Here is a 19,361-nt window from a genome sequence, read left to right on the forward strand (position 1 = left end):
CATACATCTGCATTATGAATAGGTCTTCCTGGGCTGGGAGGGTGGAGGGCCTGCCCTCACACAAAGGACTGCCACACCCCCTACTGGGACCCTGGCAGACAGGATTGAGCTGAAAGGGGACCTGGTGCACTTCTAAGCCACTCTTTGAAGTCCCCCCAACTTCAAGGGCACATTTGGGTATATAAACAGGGCCTTTGCCCCTACCAACTCAGACACTTCCTGGAGAAGAAACTTGTAACCAGAACCTGCATCCTGCGAAGAAGAACTGCCTGGCTGCCCAAAGGGCTTGATAACGCGTCCCTTTATGATAGTTTATTACACATCAGGACTTGTTTTAGGCCAATGAATCTTTTGACCCAGTTGAGAGACACCTTAGGACGAGATAGCTAATCAATATGTCAATCAATACATCAATAATGTCATCAATATTTATTACAACAATGCATTTCACTTTAGTCAAAGACATCAATCAATTCAAGACACCACCATGACCTGGCAGTCATGAATAACCACACCAGTTTAGTGGAATTTTATGAGTTTTATTCCCTATTAATTACAATTCTAAGAGCAAGTGTGTTATTCTCAAAACCAAGAAACAAAACTGCATAGTCACAATATGGCAACTCTGATAAGATTTCATTAAGGCAAGAATCATAAACATCAAAACATAACACGCCGTGAACATAGATCAACTTTAGCAGAGTATCATTAACGTGTCGTTTCAACAAAGCATAGATTCAGTCGCTTGTCCATTTGCGTCAGTTTAGTGAACACCTGTCCTAACCACTGATTAGCATTGGCATGTTGGGCCTCATGCAAAACAATTTAGAACACCAATTTGGAAAACATCTAGCTGTGGTCTCTGTCAAAAGTAAGCAGTTGGTACCTAGAAAGGAAAAGCAAACAGACAAATCACAATTTCATTGTCATAGTTATCCTCCAAGGTTTGGGTCAGCACTAAGGTTCAGTCTTCGTCTTCAGGACATCAGTTGATTCGCCATCAGTCAAAACTCAGCTCTGGGCAAAAAAGGGCCACTTCCCTCATAAGGAGGCAAAGTGTAAATGGGCAATCTAAGAAAGGATGGTTTAATTAAAACTGTATAAGTCACCAAACAGAGTGACAGAGTTTCTGGATAAAATCAATAGCATTCCCTAACACCTCTAAAAGGCTCCCTGTGTCATGGTTTTTATCCCTTTTTCATTGTACATTCCCCTAAAATCTAATTAGCTAAGGGGTTGCACCCCATTATCTCTATCCAATTTACTTGGAATTTTATGAGTTTTATTCCCTATTAATTACAATTCTAAGAGCAAGTGTGTTAATCTCAAAACCAAGAAACAAAACAGCATAGTCACAATATGGCAACTCTGATAAGATTTCATTAAGGCAAGAATCATAAACATCAAAACATAACACGCCGTGAACATAGATCAACTTTAGCAGAGTATCATTAACGTGTCGTTTCAACAAAGCATAGATTCAGTCGTTTGTCCATTTGCGTCAGTTTAGTGAACACCTGTCCTAACCACTGATTAGCATTGGCATGTTGGGCCTCATGCAAAACAATTTAGAACACCAATTTGGAAAACATCTAGCTGTGGTCTCTGTCAAAAGTAAGCAGTTGGTACCTAGAAAGGAAAAGCAAACAGACAAATCACAATTTCATTGTCATAGTTATCCTCCAAGGTTTGGGTCAGCACTAAGGTTCAGATTCGTCTTCAGGACAACAGTTGATTCGCCATCAGTCAAAACTCAGCTCTGGGCAAAAAAGGGCCACTTCCCTCATAAGGAGGCAAAGTGTAAATGGGCAATCTAAGAAAGGATGGTTTAATTAAAACTGTATAAGTCACCAAACAGAGTGACAGAGTTTCTGGATAAAATCAATAGCATTCCCTAACACCTCTAAAAGGCTCCCTGTGTCATGGTTTTTATCCCTTTTTCATTGTACATTCCCCTAAAATCTAATTGGCTAAGGGGTTGCACCCCATTATCTCTATCCAATTAACTTTGAATTAGCTCATCAAATTTGTCACCCCACAACAGTTCACAAGCGTTTTATTGGTCCATATGAATGACATCTTCAAAGGTAGCACGACCGGTATGATTTCATCCTTCTGTAATTCTTTGCACATCTTTCGGTCAGTAGCTCCATTGTCTTCATCGGTTTAAACGACCTTGTACATTATATTAATCTACACTGTTGCATTTTGGCTAAATCATTTCTACAAGCAATATGAATTTCATGAGAACGGATCCACTATAGTTACATTCAGCTTCTAGTTTGAAGAAAACAAGCGGTCATGTCCTTTTGCGAGTCAGCACACTGCACGTTTAGAGAAACACATTTAATATGAGAGCCAGGCAGCTAAGCTTCGGCTCATGCTAATTTAAGGCCTACAAGATTTATGTAGCATAACTTTAATAACATAATTATTAATAATTAGTACAAAACTATTTAAATGCAATATTTCATAAACATTAGTCATTTTCGTTAGTCCCCGTATACATTGGTGGCCACTCCCCGTGGTCACATTTCAAGTGCACGTTTTAGCAAAATATATTAGTACAATTTCTATGCAGCATTATCACGCATTAGTTCATAAACATTTCATGTTAATATAGATTATATAAGCTACGCTCTCTCAGGCTCACCTGACTGCTTTCTGTGAAGGACTGCTACCTTGCTGTTGCCCTGCTGCCTTGCTGCTCTCTGGCCGTGGTGAAGAAGTACTCTCCTAGGCCTTGGCTAGAGCTTGCCTCCTGTTCCCTGAAGTCTCAGGACCAAAAAGACTTCATCTCTACAAGAAGGACTCCTTGTGTGGTGAGATTCGATGCACAGCCTGCCTGAAATGACGCACAGCCTTCACAGCGGTGAAAATTTCACAGCATGGCGATCCTGAATGACGTAGCCCGACTTCGCAACAAGAAGATCATTGCAGCGCCAGCATAGCGACCAGAAATTCGACGCACGGCACACCGGAACGATCACTGCTGAACCGGAACGACGCAGACTGACTTCCAGAGAGGAATCGACACAGCGCCTGCCGTGCGGTAGAAAATTTGATGCAACGCCTACCGAATCAACGCAGCTCCTGTGACTTTGTCCTGCCAGCACAGGAAATCCACGCCTCATCCCCAGAGCATCTGAAAACCCCGCAACCCAAAGAGGATTCACGACCGAGCACCGGAAATAAACTCACAGCCGTCCCTGCGTGAAAACTAAACGATGCATCGCCATGTGTGGCCCGAGAAACCGATGCACACCCCTTTGTTTCCACGCATCTGCTCCTCTGCAGCTCTTTGCAGAGATTTTTCATGCAAACCAGGTACTTTGTGCTTGAAGGAGACTTTGTTCGCTTCTAAAAGACTTAAGACACTTTATAGCACTTTTCAGTGATATCTGTACATTTACTTATTGCATCTTTGATCGTTTTGACCTGCATCTTATCAGATAAAATATTATATATTTTTCTAAACACTGTGTGGTGTATTTTTGTGGTGCTATATTGTCTTATTGTATGATTTATTGCACAAATACTTTACACATTGTCTTCTAGTTAAGTCTGACTGCTCAGTGCCAAGCTACCAGAGGGTGGGCACAGGATGATTTGGATTGTGTGTGACTTACCCTGACTAGAGTGAGGGTCCTTGCTTGGATAGGGTGTAACCTGACTGCCAATCAAAGACCCCATTTCTAACACCCACCATTCAATTAATGGTTTTTGCTTTCACCATTACTTAACTTCCACAATGTGTCTGCTACCTGAAGGCTCAATGCATCAGATGGGTCAGGTCTCCCAACCCTGTAACCCTGCTTATGTTGCTCCCTGTGATCCTGCTCTAGCTACTAGACTAGACTGGATTTAGAAAGGCAACCAAGCTTCAGTTTATCCTCAAAGGAATGAATGCCGAACTTAGGAATGCAGCTGAAGATATTGTGCCAGTGATTTTCAAGCAGTTCTTTGGTTAAGTGGAGTTCCCATTCCTTTTCCAGACACTACACCTTTGAGGCAGAGTACTTAAAATCTTTATTACCAGTGTGAGTCCATTAGTAAAATAGGGCAATTAGAAAGTGTGATCAGAGTGTGATTGGAAATGTAGCACCTTTTGAGCTGTTCTTCAGATGCCCACTCAAACTTATTAGAGATTCACAGGTGGTTGGAAAAGCTCAGTTATTGTAAGATTCCTCCTTTTTAAATCTTTATTTATTGAGCTTTTAAAGTACAAATGTTAAATATCTGTGTGTTCATAATGTATTTGATGAAAATGTATTAGGGCTTTTTTTGCTTTGTAAGTAAAGAAGGTGGTAAACTCAGTCTTAGTCAAATCTAACTAATGTCTTGTTGCTCGTAAGGGAAAAGTACAATGATGTGTCTTTAAGTCTCTTACTCTGGCCTCAAATCATGATTCTTCAGTTTTGGACTTGGCAATTGCAGAAGCACACATCAGGAGTGCGGCTTTGCCGGCTGCCGGTATCACCTGCGTAGATGTGGTTGGACAAGCATTGTTCACCATGTAATCAATAGCTTTCTGAAGGACACATAGGCCCATATTTCTACTTTTTTTGCGCCGCATTTGCCTCACTGTTTATCGCAAATGCAGCGCAGACATACAAAATACAATTATATTTTGAAAGTTTGCACCGCTTTTGCATCAAAAAGTGGCGCAAATGCGGCGCAAAACAAGTATAAATATGGGCCATAGTTTGGCTCAGGTCCCAGGTGTCATTTCAGGGCATTTAATAGTCTAGGACCATAAACTCCTAGGGGTCAGCCTCTTCGTTGTATCCCTTTTAAGGTATCCAGAATTGTAAAGGCACGTAGTGTGGATGTGTTGGGGTTTTGGAGATATGGCCATAGCAGTTGGTGATTTTGAACCTGGAATTACTCAAGTAAGTTTTCTGCAATGGTTTTATTGTGCAGTCTATGTTATTCAGGGCATATGAACATGAACACTATCTGTTATATACAGAGGATTCCTCTCACTTGATTAGAATCCTCATATTTACAAAATATGTAATTTATGAAGATCCTAATAGCTTTATAATAGCCTCTTCTATGTATTTAACAGTGAAGTATGTATTTTGCCAGTGTATTTTGATATTTTGCTCAAGGTTATGGTTGGTCTATTTCAGGTCAGTGACTTCCCAACTGATGCCTAGCTTAGACTGACTTGCTCATCTTAGTTTTAGCTGGAGATAGCACGTTCAGGTAGGAGAAAGTGAGGTTGCAGAAATAAGCCAGTAGTTATTCGGGAGGATCGATTCTTACATCATTGAAGCGTGTCATACACTGTCCACTGCTAATGTCTCTCTAGTGTCTGAGCAGAATATGAGGTGCCTTGTTTCTGCTGTGTGGGATGGGGCTGTATTTGAGTTTAGAGATGTGAAGAAGTGCCATAAGATGTGCTAAAATAAGGTTGCTACTTGCTTACATAGTATAGCTTGAGTAGGGCATTCTGCATTTGTATTTGTTTGTTTTTTAATGGTTTTACATTCTACAAGTGTTTTTAAATTGGGAAACTGCTTCCAAAATCACTGTTGCCTACACTTTCATTTCTATGTGCTAGTGCGAATGTAGTGCTTCTGTTCAAATGTCTGGTTTCTCTTGGCGGATTGCTAGGTTGAATGTGGTGAAGGCTTGGAGGGCATATACTTGAAGAAAAGTGTCTCTAGTTAACAGATTGCCATAGCGTGCGCACTGGCCCATCTTGACACCATGTTCCTCGCATCTAAAGTGGGACAAACACAGTGGTCATCTTGGATTGGTGCTGTAGTCTTTTTGTAGTTACAGCCATGTGCATACAGTGCGGGCCTATGTAACCAGGGCACCAGGTGCAACAAAGGTGTGCCATCTGCACCTATATGTGCACAGGCTGTGCTCAGCGCTAGCCATGCTGGACATTTTTCCTAGGTAAACTTTGGTTGGGAACTGATTTATGTGGGGAAGAAGTTAATACCAAACTGCTGCCATCTGAGTTTTACAATCCTTCTGAGCTACTTAGTTCAGTTGATAGCAGCTCAGTCCAATAAAGTTACAGCAAATGCTGCCACTTTACATTCTTTTAGTAGTCAGTGAAGGGGGTGGGTGGAGGAGACGCCACTGGTTGGAAAAGTGGGAAGATCAATTTTGAGAAGGTCATAGGGACTGTAACTTCACAGGCAACGGTTCTCATGTTAAGCCTTTGAACTGCACCCTAATTAATGCTGGATCAGCGGGCAAACATGCGCGAGAGATCTATCAGCTACTTCGCCAGGGTGAGCTAGAACCTCTGTTTCTGGGCTTTACCCACATGGATTCACCATGCTGAAATACCCGTGCCTTCATACACACCATCAGAGAAACTTCCGCTAGCCAATTTCTATGCTGTTGACATCTAAGGGTATAATAGTGCATCAAAGTCTACAGTTGTAATAACTTCTATTTAATGGGTTCATTTACTGACTCTTTTACACACCTCCTACTCCCTCTGCAGTTCTCATTGTCTGACTTCATAGCTGAAGGAGACTTTATTATCTGGGCAGAAATCCCAAAGAGTCAAGATTCTTCTAAATACATTGAGGGGATTGCCTTTGTGGAGCTCTGGCAGATCGTTAGAGGGGCTACTCATCATAAAGGTCATATGGTTGACGTAATGTTTGGTACTAATAAGTTCGTACAGTGTGGAGGTATCACTCTCCAGGTCAGGTCTGATCACTAATTAGTTAAATTTATGGTGACACACTCTGGATCTAATGTGTCACAGCTATCTCTTGTATTTGGCAAACAATTGATTGCAAATATTGTTCATTATTTTTCTCTTCGCCTTGGACGCAGACAGGGCACTCCCCTGTGAGGACTATAAGAAATATACTCAAAGGGGTGACACAGCCCTAAATAAAGTGCTATTTGTTACAAAAGTTAGAGTCAAGAGACTTGGGCCTCAGCACCATGGTTAACATAGGCCGTGAAGGAAGCTAAGTGTAGTTGTAGAAGACATGAGCATATTTGGTGGTGGGAATTTCCCCCACTTCTAAAACAGAGCTTAAAAAGGGCTTGAGCCAGTACAAACACTGGATATTAACAACTAAAGTTGAATATTATGCATCCAGGATCACAGCAGCTGGGCAATAATATAAGGATCTTTTCCGTAATAGGTTTGTTAGTCTTGCCGAGGTATGATTCAGCAGTGTTTGATACTCCCAGGTGTTGGCTGACAATCTTTCAAATTTCTTTGATGAAAAGGTTACTAATCTCTGTATGGAAGTGGATTCATAGATATCCCATAGGATTCTAGATTTGAGCTCCTTAGTCAACCCTCTGCTCAGGCGCTTAGATGTCTGCTGATGACACTCAGGTTGACATCATTGAGGAACTATTTCTCCTAGAAGAAGGGGTCAAAGCAAAGAGAGAAATATCTAAGGTTCCTTGCTTGGACAATTTTGTTCCCCTTGTCCCATGACAATTTTCTCAATTGCTGAATCTATTCACCTCTGGCTCACCCTTGGACCTGGCACCTCCCAATGTATGGGGCACTGCAAAAACTGAGCTGATGCACTCTTTGTTGGAGTTTTGTGACAGCTCCCATGCAAAAGCTTCTGTACCACTGGATTGGAAAAAGGCTCATACTGTGCCCTTTATTAAATTAACCAAATGCCGCCTCACAGTACTATCCAATTTCAGACCTATCTTGTGCTCCACTTTGCCATTAAAATTTTAACAACATAACCACATCTTGGAATGTGTACAATCAGGATTTGATGTGTGTTCTGAACAGGGCATAGTACAGAAACAGCTCTGCTGTTGTTCTGGATGTACTATGTCAGGCGGCTGCTAGCGCACCTAGTCCTTAGTAAGTAAACTTACAAGGGGACGTGTATAGGTCGATGAACCTTTTGGATCACATGGAGTATCCTAGTCAAGCGGTAACCAATGGATCATCAATAAACATTATAGTCAACAAGAAAACACCAAGGAAAACCCTATCTAATAAGAAAATAACATGACTCTAAAAAAATAATTAATCGTTTTTATTCCCTATTAGTTACAATTCTAATCAAAACCTTTATTCAACTTTATTTGTTAATCAAACTTTATTAGCATCATAAGCAACTATTCACCATGAATTATTGATAAACAAAAACAAGCATCAACATAAGTCAGCAAATTCTTGAACCTTTTGAATAATTCAGCAATGCAAGTTATTCAGTCAACCGTCACAGTTAAGTCACCCTCGTCAGCCTACCTAACTCAAATTAGCATCAGCATGTGGGTCTGCATGCAAAAACAATTTAGGCAAAAATCATTAATTTGGAAAAATCTATCTAAGAGACAAACACATTTTAAAACAGCGCAGTTTGTACCTAGAAGAAAAAGCACACGTTAGTCAGTCTCATTTTTATAACTACCTATCCAAGATAGATCAGCAATGAATCAGTGTTCGTCTCCAGGTCATCAGTCATCAGCAAGTATCAGGCTCACAGACAGTAAGCCCAATTATCAGCACTTCGGACAACGTCTCCTGACGTCATCAACTTTCGCCTCTCCGCTCTGCATTTTCTTCCCTTGTCATAACTTTTTTTTAGGGTTTCTCAGTCCATCCCACAAATTGCTAATTGGTCAACCTCATCAGGAGTTATGATTCTAACCTATAGTTTTTGTTTACCACTTGTTTGCGTCGGTTCAAGCATCATGTTCCATTAATATGATTGGCCCTTCTGTCGATGAGAACATCATCCAGCTCTTCAGGTAACAAAATTGTGGTGTAGGTGTTTGTCCTAGTTCAGTTGGTCCCCTGGTGGCACCCCAAGAGAAGTTCTTGTTTACAAAGACCAATACTTCTGTCTTGTTGTGCTAAGCTTCATGCAGTGCGACAGCAATGATAGCAGCCACTTGGGAGATTAAATTAAACGTCTGGGAATTACAGACATCATCTTTGCTCATCAATTTAGGCTAGTTATGTCCCGGCATGGAGTCCTAGAAGAGTTGCAAGACCAAGGGCATGATTTAGATATTGGTGGAGGGATGATTCTGTCATAGCAGTGGCATATATTCTGTCTGCCAAAATCTAAATCCCATTATCTGTCATCATTGTCACAGAGTAACCCCTCCCCCATCATTGAAATCAGGCCTCAAGTCTCTACAGCGGAACGTAGACTTGTATAGTACAGGTCTTGCTCAACAATAGGGGAGGTTGGATAGTGTGGGAGACTACTGGTTGAAATGGTCCAAGACAAGAGCAACTGGAGGAAATCATGGGGAACGCTTAGAGCAGCATCAGCTTGGGTACCATCTGCCACCAGGGCTTGGCCTCTCACTTGGAGGCTGTCTCCAATGGTGCACATCTCCTGAGCCTCTTGCATCCAGATCCCAGTTAAGAATAAAGCGCACATGCACGGCTACAGAGATGGTTCGGCTGAAATTTCAATTATGCCTGTGGAATTAGCGTAATTTCAGGAATTTCATGTTACATTTGTTTCCCATGTTGCGTAATTAATTATGCTACCTTTGAGTTCGGAAAAACCATGAACCCCCAGAATGTGGCACCTGTGGTACTTGTATTTTTGGTGCTATTTTAGAGTAAAATGTGTTCTTGCAACCAACATGGAGGTGAGGACAAATTTCACTGTAGAATATAGTGCTAAATGCTGGATTTGAATTTTGCCTAATTACATGCAAATTTGTTTATGTTTCTAAAACTTTTGTGCAGTTACAAAAAAGCAGGGTATGTGGATTCCACACACTCCTACTGCAGTCATTAATCAGCAAAGGAAGTGTGTAACTGTCCTTCGGAGTCCATCCAGTGCAATCAGTAGTCTTGGGGTCATGGAGAAAGAAGTATAGAGGTAGGCAGCAAAGTGCGATCAAAGAGATGGAGGTAAGGTAAACTTGCTGCGATACTCGTAGATAATGATGATTAATCTTGGTAAAATGGGATTAACGTGGGATTAATATTGTCAGTAATAAGAAACTGGATGGCAAACTACACAGAAAAAACTCAATGGATAATGTAGTAAAATTGAACTGATATTGTAAGTAATAACAAAGTAGATGGTGAGCTACGTGGAAAAGCTAAAGTCTATCCTTGCATATTAAATTGAAATGAATATTGCATTTCTGATTTGGACTATGGACTATGGGTGTCTGGTACTTCAGCTCCACCAGTGTTCAATGAATACAACTTAATAATAAAAACACACAGTTGAAAATATCACTTTTAAAAGTTTTGATAACATGGAAAATTTCTCTATAAACAAATTGATACAGCATATATATTCTGAATTAGAAAACTAGATGTGTGTATTTTTAAATACAAATATATTTTTGGAAAACCTCGTCATATTGCACTTTCCCTCTCTGGCATTTCAAGCCCTTTTTTAACCTGTCTCACCCTACATGGCATAGTACTAGAAAGATGTAAACAATTTATCGCCTGAATGAAATAGTGCTTCCTAAATATCGGTTACCAAAATAGCACAGCAGTGGAATTATTACTAGAAAATATGCACCCAATAGGACGATGTTTTTGTAAAAAGTATAACGATATTTCTGTCAGACCATAATTTTGCTAAAGCTTTTCTGACTTTCCTGTGATGTTTCTCATCACTCTTTGGCACCCTTATCTTTTTTTTCAGAACTTTTGTGTGTGTTTCTTTCTTCGGGTGATATGGCCGAGTGGCTATATTCTAGGCCGCTATTCTTGTTTCCCCCTCTTAACTGCATTGTAATGTGTGCGACACCTTCCCCCATTCACGTCCCTCGCTCCACTTGCATAAATTGTCAAAATTAGGAAGGTATAAAGCACGTCTGAAACCCGTTCAAAAAGAGTCTTATACTATTTCTATCTGTTTTCCATTTACCTCACCTTTCTTTTGGGAAAGTTGATAAACTTTATCCGCTTCTGTGCCGCGGACGTAATGGTTACGTCCTGCGGCACAGTGCTCGTGTGCCCAGGACTTAACCATTACGCCCTGGGCACAGAGCCCAGAGGGAGCACTAGCGCTCCCTCTGTGTTCTTCCCTCCCACCCCCCAATGGCAGGGATGGAAGGGGAAGCCCTTCCCCTTCCACCCCCGACAGCCACCCCAACCGCCCTACCACCCCCCGTGACGTCAGCCCGCGATCGTGTGCTGACTTCACAGAGGCCTCCTCGATTGGAAGAGAAATGCTAAGCTTCAAAGGACGGAATTTCCTTCCCTTTGACGTCTCTCTGAGCATTTTAGCAGCCGGATTGCGAAGTGATCCGGCTGCTAAAATGCACACTAGACAGCAGGGATTTATTTTTGATAAGAAATTGGCATAAGGGGAGCGACCCCTTGGGTAGGGGTCGCTCCCCGGCGGGGGGGGCATTTTTTTTTTAAGGCTTAGGGGGCAAATTATATTTAGGTCATTTCTGCCCCCCATGGGGGCAGATTGGCCTATTTTTATGAGGCCAATCTGTCCCCAAGGGGAACAGAAACCACTAGACACCAGGGAGTTTTTTTAATGTGAATTTCACGCAAGGGGAGCAACCCCTTAGGCAATGGGTGGGCAAATTTATTTTAGACCATTCTGCCCCCCTGGGGGCAGATCAGCCTATTTTAATTAGGCCGATCTGCCCCCAAGGGGGGCAGAAACCACTAGGCACCGGGTATTTTTTTGTTGTTGTTTTACAGATGGAGAGCGACCCCTTAGGCAAGGGTCACTCCCATGGGGGGACAAATTTATTTTAGGCCGTTTCTGCGCCCCTTGGGGGTAGAACTGCCTATTGTTATTAGGCCGATCTGCCCCCAAGGGGGGCAGAAACCACTAGGCTCCGGGGATTTTTTTGTTTTGTTGTTTTACAGATGGGGAGCGACCCCTTAGGCAAGGGTCGCTCCCCTGAAGGGGCAAATTGTATTTAGGCCATTTCTGCCCCCTTTGGGGGCAGATCGGCCAATTTTTGCTACGCCAATCTACCCCCAAGTGGGGCAGAAACCACTAGACACCAGGGATCTTTATTTTTTTGCGTCAATTTCACGCAAGGGGAATGACCCCTTAGGCAAGGGTCATTCCCCCTGGGGGGGCAAATTTATTTTAGGCCATTTCTGCCCCCCTTGGGGGCAGATCGGCCTATTTCTATTAGGCCGATAGAAACCACTTAGGCACCAGGGATTGGTGTGTGTGTATGTGTGTGTTTTGTGGGGGCAGCCCCTTGGGCAAGGGTCGCTCCCAATGGGGGCTCATTACTGTTGGCCATATCTGCCCCCTTTGGGGGCAGATTGGCTTATTTTTGGAAGGCCCATCTGCCCACAAGGGGGGCAGAAAGCCCACCAGACACAAGGGAAGATTTTTTTTTTTCAAAATAAGAGGGTGGGGGTATGGCCATACCCCCACCCCAAATAAATGGGGACAAAGTTGTTCTGCCTACCAGTGGGCAGATGGGGCAATTACCCCCAATCCACACCCTGGGGGGCAGAAAGTCTACTAGATGCCAGGGAATAAAAAAAAAAAAAAAGTGGGGTGGTGGCTACCAACCAGTATGGGCCTGGTTATGCCCCGACCCCAACTGAAGGGGATAACAGTCTTTCAGCTCTCCCCCACACACTAAAACATCTTATCCCACAGCAAGCAAGAGGACATTTGATTATTTGGGGGTTTTGTTTTACATTTGGGCCATGAGAGCTTGGCTAACTCTCAAAATCGTCCCACTTGGAATGGTGAGGGCTGCACTTTATGGACTTTGGGACGCTGCCATGTAGAAAATTCCACAAGACCTAGACACATCTGAAAACTAAACATCTGGGTGATTCCAGGGTGGTGTGCTTCACAGGCACCCCGCACCATTGTTTTACCCACAATGCCCTGCAAACCTCCAACTTTGCTGGAAATCATTTTTGTGATTAAACTTTCCAGAATCTGCAGGAATCCACAAAATTCCTACCACCCAGCATTGTCTCATCTATACTGATAAAAATTCTGCTGCACTTTCCGCTTTGGTTCCCCCTCAATTTCAACATGTTTTTGTCTCTTCCCTGTCACAAGCACTTGGCCCACCTACACAAGTGAGGTACCATTTTTATCAGGAGACTTGGGGGAACGCTGGGTAGAAGGAAATTTGTGGCTCCTCTCAGATTCCAGAACTTTGTGTCACCGAAATGTGAGGAAAAAGTGCTTTTTTGGCCAAATTGTGAGGTTTGCAAAGGATTCTGGGTAACAGAACCTAGTTAGAGCCCCACAAGTCACCCCATCTTGGATTCCCCTAGGTGTCTAGTTTTCAAAAATGCACAGGTTTGCTAGGTTTCCCCAGGTGCCGGCTGAGCTAGAGGCCAAAATCCACAGCTAGGCACTTTGTAAAAAACAGCTCTGTTTTCTTTCTGAAAATGTGATGTGTCCACGTTGTGTTTTGGGGCATTTCCTGCCCCGGGCGCTAGGCCTACCCACACAAGTGAGGTACAATTTTTATCGGGAGACTTGGGGGAACGCTGGGTGGAAGGAAATTTGTGACTCCTCTCAGATTCCAGAACTTTCTTTCACCGAAATGACAGGAAGAAGTGTTTTTTTGGCCACATTGTGAGGTTTGCAAAGGATTCTGGGTAACAGAACCTGGTCAGAGCCCCACAAGTCACCCCATCTTGGATTCCTCTAGATGTCTAGTTTTCAGAAATGTGCAGGTTTGCTAGGTTTCCCCAGGTGCCAGCTGACCTAGAGGCCTTAATCCACAACTAGGCACTTTGTAAAAAACAGCTCTGTTTTCCATCTGAAAATGTGATGTGCCCACGTTGTGTTTTGGGGCATTTCCTGTCCCGGGCGCTAGGCCTACCCACACAAGTCAGGTATCATTTTTATCTGGAGGCTTGGGGGAACGCTGAGTGGAAGGAAATTTGTGGCTCCTCTCAGATTTCAGAACTTTCTTTCACCGAAATGACAGGAAAAAGTGTTTTTTTGGCTAAATTTTGAGGTTTGCAAAGGATTCTTGGTAACAGAACCTGGTCAGAGCCGCATAAGGCACCCCATCTTGGATTCCCCTAGGTGTCTAGTTTTCAAAAATGCGCAGGTTTGGTAGGTTTCCCCAGGTGCCGGCTGAGCTAGAGGGCAAAATCCACAGCTAGGCACTTTGTGAAAAACAGCTCTGTTTTCTTTCTGAAAATGTGATGTGTACATTTTGTGTTTCTTGTCACGGGTGCTAGGCCTACCCACGCAAGTGAGGTACCATTTTTATCGGGAGACTTGGGGGAACACAGAATAGAAAAACAAGTGTTATTGCCCCTTGTCTTTCTCTACATTTTTTCCTTCCAAATGTAAGACAGTGTGTAAAAAAGACGTCTATTTGAGAAATGCCCTGTAATCCACATGCTACAATGGGGACCCCAGAAATTTCTGATACAGGAGAGTAATGCCTTATAATTTCGATAATTTCCCATTACACTCATGCACAATTCTCGAAATTATACTATAAAGGTACAACCCAATAATAAATACCTTTCACTGCAAAAATGAAGAGCTAGTGTACAGGAACAACGCTAATGGCCACAACGCGAGTGACTGCTGTTTTCAACGCTTCTTTATTTTTTCCTCCATATCGTGAAATGTATCCTCGCTCTTAAAGAGTAGCATTAAATGCCGGCTTTGCATTTCACTTATAATTTTGCGTAATTTTCCCCACATTTTGTGTAAGTGCACAAAAGGAAATTACTCAAATTTTCCACACCTCTACTGTCAAACAAATCATCTCCAAAAACCCACTAGTACTGGTGTTATTGTGTACTGCTGAATGCAGTGAACCTTCGTCAAGGGACTTATGTAACACGTAGAACAGAGCATGCTAAGAACCTATAGAGGATGGACTTTGCTTTTAGCTTTCAATGGGTACAACTATGTTCTTCACAACAAGAGAAAGCCTTTTTTATAGTTGTGTTTTTCGAACTGATTCAACAGTGAAAATACACTTCTATCCATCCGTCGATTAATCTAATTACTATGGGCATTATTTATGAAAAGTTAGCGCAGCCTTTGCGTCATCTTGTGACGCAAAGGCGGCGCTAACTTTTCATAAATCAGGCGCTATATGTCTCGCTGGCTGTCTTTTGTCCACCTGCCTCTGTGCGTCGGCTCGTCAGTATTTAGCAGCACAACTCTTTTTACGACTGATTCTAAAATTATCAAGTCACATGAGTGGTTAGGCTGTGCACAGTAAAACTGATCATGCTATGATTACAACACCTAACCACAATGCCATTTATTGATGAAAATGTTTATCATAACACAGCAGGATCATCACAATTGATTGGGTGTAAATAGCTAGATAGATGCACACGCCTCTTAAAATCAATGCTGCACTTGCTCATAAGCGCTGTTGACACTTGGGAATAAAGACCCTAGGAGAAGCCAAAATGTACCCAGCCTCTCACATCTTGGCCAACCGAGATAGAACCAAAATGCTATTTAGGAACTTGTCCATCTCTCCTACTGTTTACAAATCAAGGTAGGATGTAAGGGTTGTCCTAGGCGCACTGAGAGGCTTCTAAGCACACAGAAAGGCTACATCTCTGTAAAATACTGTCCTCAACTGCAGGAAAGGGACACTTTGAACCCAGCACCGAAATGATTTCACTGGTGGATTCTAGAATCACGTTCTAGACTCAGGCTTCACACATAAAAAGTAAAGGCTAGTATTTGCAAACAACGCACAACTCACTACACAGGGCTTGGAGCCATCTATCAGCCGCCCCCATTTGATCCACTAATGAAACTTAAATCAGCACGTACATGGACATTTCTCTGGGAGGTTCTTGAAAATTGAAATATTTCTTAACTGCACGGTGGCCAAAGGCTCCTAAAAAGCAAGAGCAGTGACCAAGAAATATTTAGGCCCTCATTCCAACCCTGGCGGGCTATGACCGCCAGGGTGGAGGGCAACGGAAGCACCGCCAACAGGCTGGCGGTGCTTCCAGGGCCATTCTGGCCGCGGCGGTAAAGCCGCGGTCAGAAAAGGGGAACCAGCGGTTTCCCGCCGGTTTTCCCCTGGCCCAGCCATGGGTATTCCGACCCCCTTCCCGCCAGCCTGTTTCTGGCGGTTTACACCGCCAGAACCAGGATGGCGGGAACGGGTGTCGTGGGGCCCCTGGGGGCCCCTGCACTGCCCATGCCACTGGCATGGGCAGTGCAGGGGCCCCCTAACAGGGCTTTGCAGACAGTGAAAATCGCGACGGGTGCTACTGCACCCGTCCCACCCTGCAACACTGCCGCTCCATTCGGAGCCGGATTCTATGTTGCAGGGGCTTTTCCGCTGGGCCGGCGGGCGGCCTTTTGGCAGTCGCCCGCCGGCCCAGCGGGAAAGCCAGAATGGCATCCGCGGTCTCCTGACCGCGGAGCGGCCATTTGGCGGTGTCCGCATGGCGGGCGGCAACCGCCGCCCGCCGCGGTCAGAATGACCGCCTTAATATGGGCTTGACGCTAACATTCTATTGGATTCTTAGTCCTCTCTCTCTCCCTATCTATCTCTTTTTACTGGTCTATCTGTGACTTATTTACTTCCCTGAGTTGACCACAAGGCGGCGTTTGACGCTTTATAATACATAATGAACAAATACATTCTTAGTTAACAATACTTTAAACTAACCTTTCAGATGGATGTCCAGCACCATTTCAGTGCAGGGTCTTTGCTGATATATTGCAGTGAAGCAAAGAGTTAAATAGTTACTGAAAGGGTTACATTATAAACGTCTAAACTAAGGGGCATATTTATACTCTGTTTGCGCTGAACTTAGGTCAAAATGTTTGACGCAAATCCGGCGCAAACCTAACACCATATTTATACTTTGATGCCTGACCCCATGAACGTCAAAATTCAGCAGTGTGCGTCATTTTCTGGATGCGTGAAACCGCCTTGCGTTAATGACATGCAAGGTAGGCGTTCCCATCCAAAAAATGACTTTAAGGCCTGTGCGCCTTATTTATATTCCCACGTCATTTTGTCCCACAGGAGGGGGCGGGGTCGCCAAATATGGTAACATTGACCTATACCCAATTGGAATACTTAATTTACTCGTAAGTCCCTAGTAAAGTTGCAATACAGAGGTCCAGGACCTGTAAGTTAAATACTAATAGTGGCCTACAAAACTGATTGTGTCACCCAGTTAGTAGCCCTTTTAAACATGTCTCAGGCTTGCCATTGCAGAGCCTGTGTGTGCAGTTTTATGTTGTTTGAAAATGGCCCTTTCTTGCAGGTCTGCAACTTCAACTTGAGCCCAGGGCACCAGATGACTCGAAAGGCGACTCTGTTGGTCTCTTCATCTGAGCCTTAAGGACATAAAAGACTCCCGACATCCTGAACCAGCCCATAGGCCCAGCTGAAGTGAGTTCCTAACCCCTAAGTGGTACCCTTCAGGTCCTGGACATGTGGTGTGTCTCTGCAAGCTTAAATCAGGTTTTTGGGCTCTTCATGACCAAGAATGGGCACATTCGCACAGTTACAGCACTGTGCACACAATATATCAACACAAAGTGCCATCAGCATGACTCTTCGTATTACAGCATTGACCACTCCATGGGGACTGCCAATGTGAAGCACCAGCTCACCCGTCCGCGGTGCCCAGCCTGCTCTTTGTGCTACACCAACAGACTCCTGCTACACTCATCTTACTCCTTGTGGCCCTCTCCAACAACAACAGGACTCATGGCACAATGAGATGGTAAACTTTAGCAAGACTAATCTCAGGACTGTAGCTGACCTGGGGTCCATTGTGATTAGCCTGAACTTATGACTTTGACCCAGTCCAATAGGTCCAGATAGCCATAATTGGCACTCTGTGCTTTCAGGTGCTATTTTACACTTTAAATTCATAACTTCAGTTCTACTGATTGTATTTTCGGCATGTTGGTCTTGATTTTTTTAAATTAAATTTAGCCCTATTTTTCTAACCTGGTGTGGGATCCTTTTTGGGTGGTGTTTTCACTGTGTTACTGTTTGTAGTGTTGGACAAATACTTTACACATTGCCTCTAAGTTAAGCCTGACTGCTCTTTGCTGAATGACCAGAGGGCTGTGGCTAAGTTCATTTGGAGTTTGTTTGTGCCTTACCATGACAAGGATTGTGGTGGCCGTTTGACCGGAGCTCACTCCCAAGTAAACAGTAACCCAAATTCTCACAAATTCCACTATAATGTTAAATCTTTACAATAAGGACCTTTTGAAGAAGTCACAGAATGTTCAAAATGGAATGATCTACAGGTAGCTAGTTTCCTAAAATGCCTGAAGACTGTAAATTACTGGCAACAAGGGATTGACAAAGTATACAGAAGGCAATCACCATTTGCAGTAAGGTATTCTAGATATTTTGGGCCTCTTTACTTGCCATTCAGTTGCTTTAATTGAATGTGAGGGTCAACGTTGTTAAAAAGTAAGGATGCAGAGGGTCACAATGACTAAAATGATTGGACAGGTTTAACATATAGAGCTATGATAATACCTTGACTGGTATGCACTGTAGGATCATGGAAGGTGCCTGAAGCTTGCATATACGTGTCTTAGTGATTTAATGAAGCAAATAAATATACTGATCTGTTGCATAGACCTCAATGGCTGTTTACACAAATGAGCCTCTATGCAATCACCCTTGTGTGTGCAGACACAGAGAATGTAGGTGTACTGTAGCTAATCATTATGCCAGACATGTCTATATAACTGTAACACTTAGCAAGACTGTCAGCGAGATGAATGGAGCTGGTTTAGTGCAATCGAAGCACAGCTGGCAGAGCACAATCACCCCAGTGCACAAACAAGGGTTCGCACACCAAGCGCGGCGATTGATGTCATGTCTTCCACACCGTATCCTCGCACTACTATTAAGCATACTCTCTGTTTCCATTTATTTTCCAGACATTCAAAATGTAATTACACGAGGACTAGAAAAACATTTAAAGGAACAGTGATTTTCACAAATTATTTTTAAAGCTTTTACCTGCAATGTCCTACATTTCAGATCTGTTTCTCACACAGATTTGAATAAATAACCACATATTTAACTACTTTGGGCCTGGATATGGAGAACTTCATGTGTAACAAATAGGATAGATTTTTTGAAGGGACACTAGAAATGGTTATTGAAGAGGTAGCAGCTATTTAGCTGGCCACCGGGTAAATAGTGAATTTACTTCGCTATTTACTTGGCAGCTGGCTAAATAGTAGAATTGATTTACTATTCAGCCAATGGCTTTGGAAATAGAAGAAAGCTAAATAACAGAGATTGAGCACTCTTTGGCCCTTTGCCATGCAACTAATACAAAAGTTCACTATTTATTCAGCCACAGGCTAAATAGTAGAGATTCTGCACAACTTGGCCCATAGCCATGCAAATAGAAGAGGAACTTCACTATTCAACTTTTTAATTCAGCTTTTTAACCAGCTTCATTTTTGTGTTGGTAT

General features: G+C 43.1%; 1 protein-coding gene across 1 annotated transcript in view; it reads left to right on the forward strand.

Moving 5' to 3' along the window:
• LOC138265760 (gamma-aminobutyric acid receptor subunit alpha-3-like) overlaps nt 1-19,361 on the forward strand; it is a 1,591,340-nt gene that overhangs the window by 296,201 nt on the left and 1,275,778 nt on the right. The window lies entirely within an intron of this gene.

This window comes from Pleurodeles waltl, chromosome 2_1 (genome assembly GCF_031143425.1).
Source record: "Pleurodeles waltl isolate 20211129_DDA chromosome 2_1, aPleWal1.hap1.20221129, whole genome shotgun sequence".
Lineage (NCBI taxonomy): Eukaryota > Metazoa > Chordata > Amphibia > Caudata > Salamandridae > Pleurodeles > Pleurodeles waltl.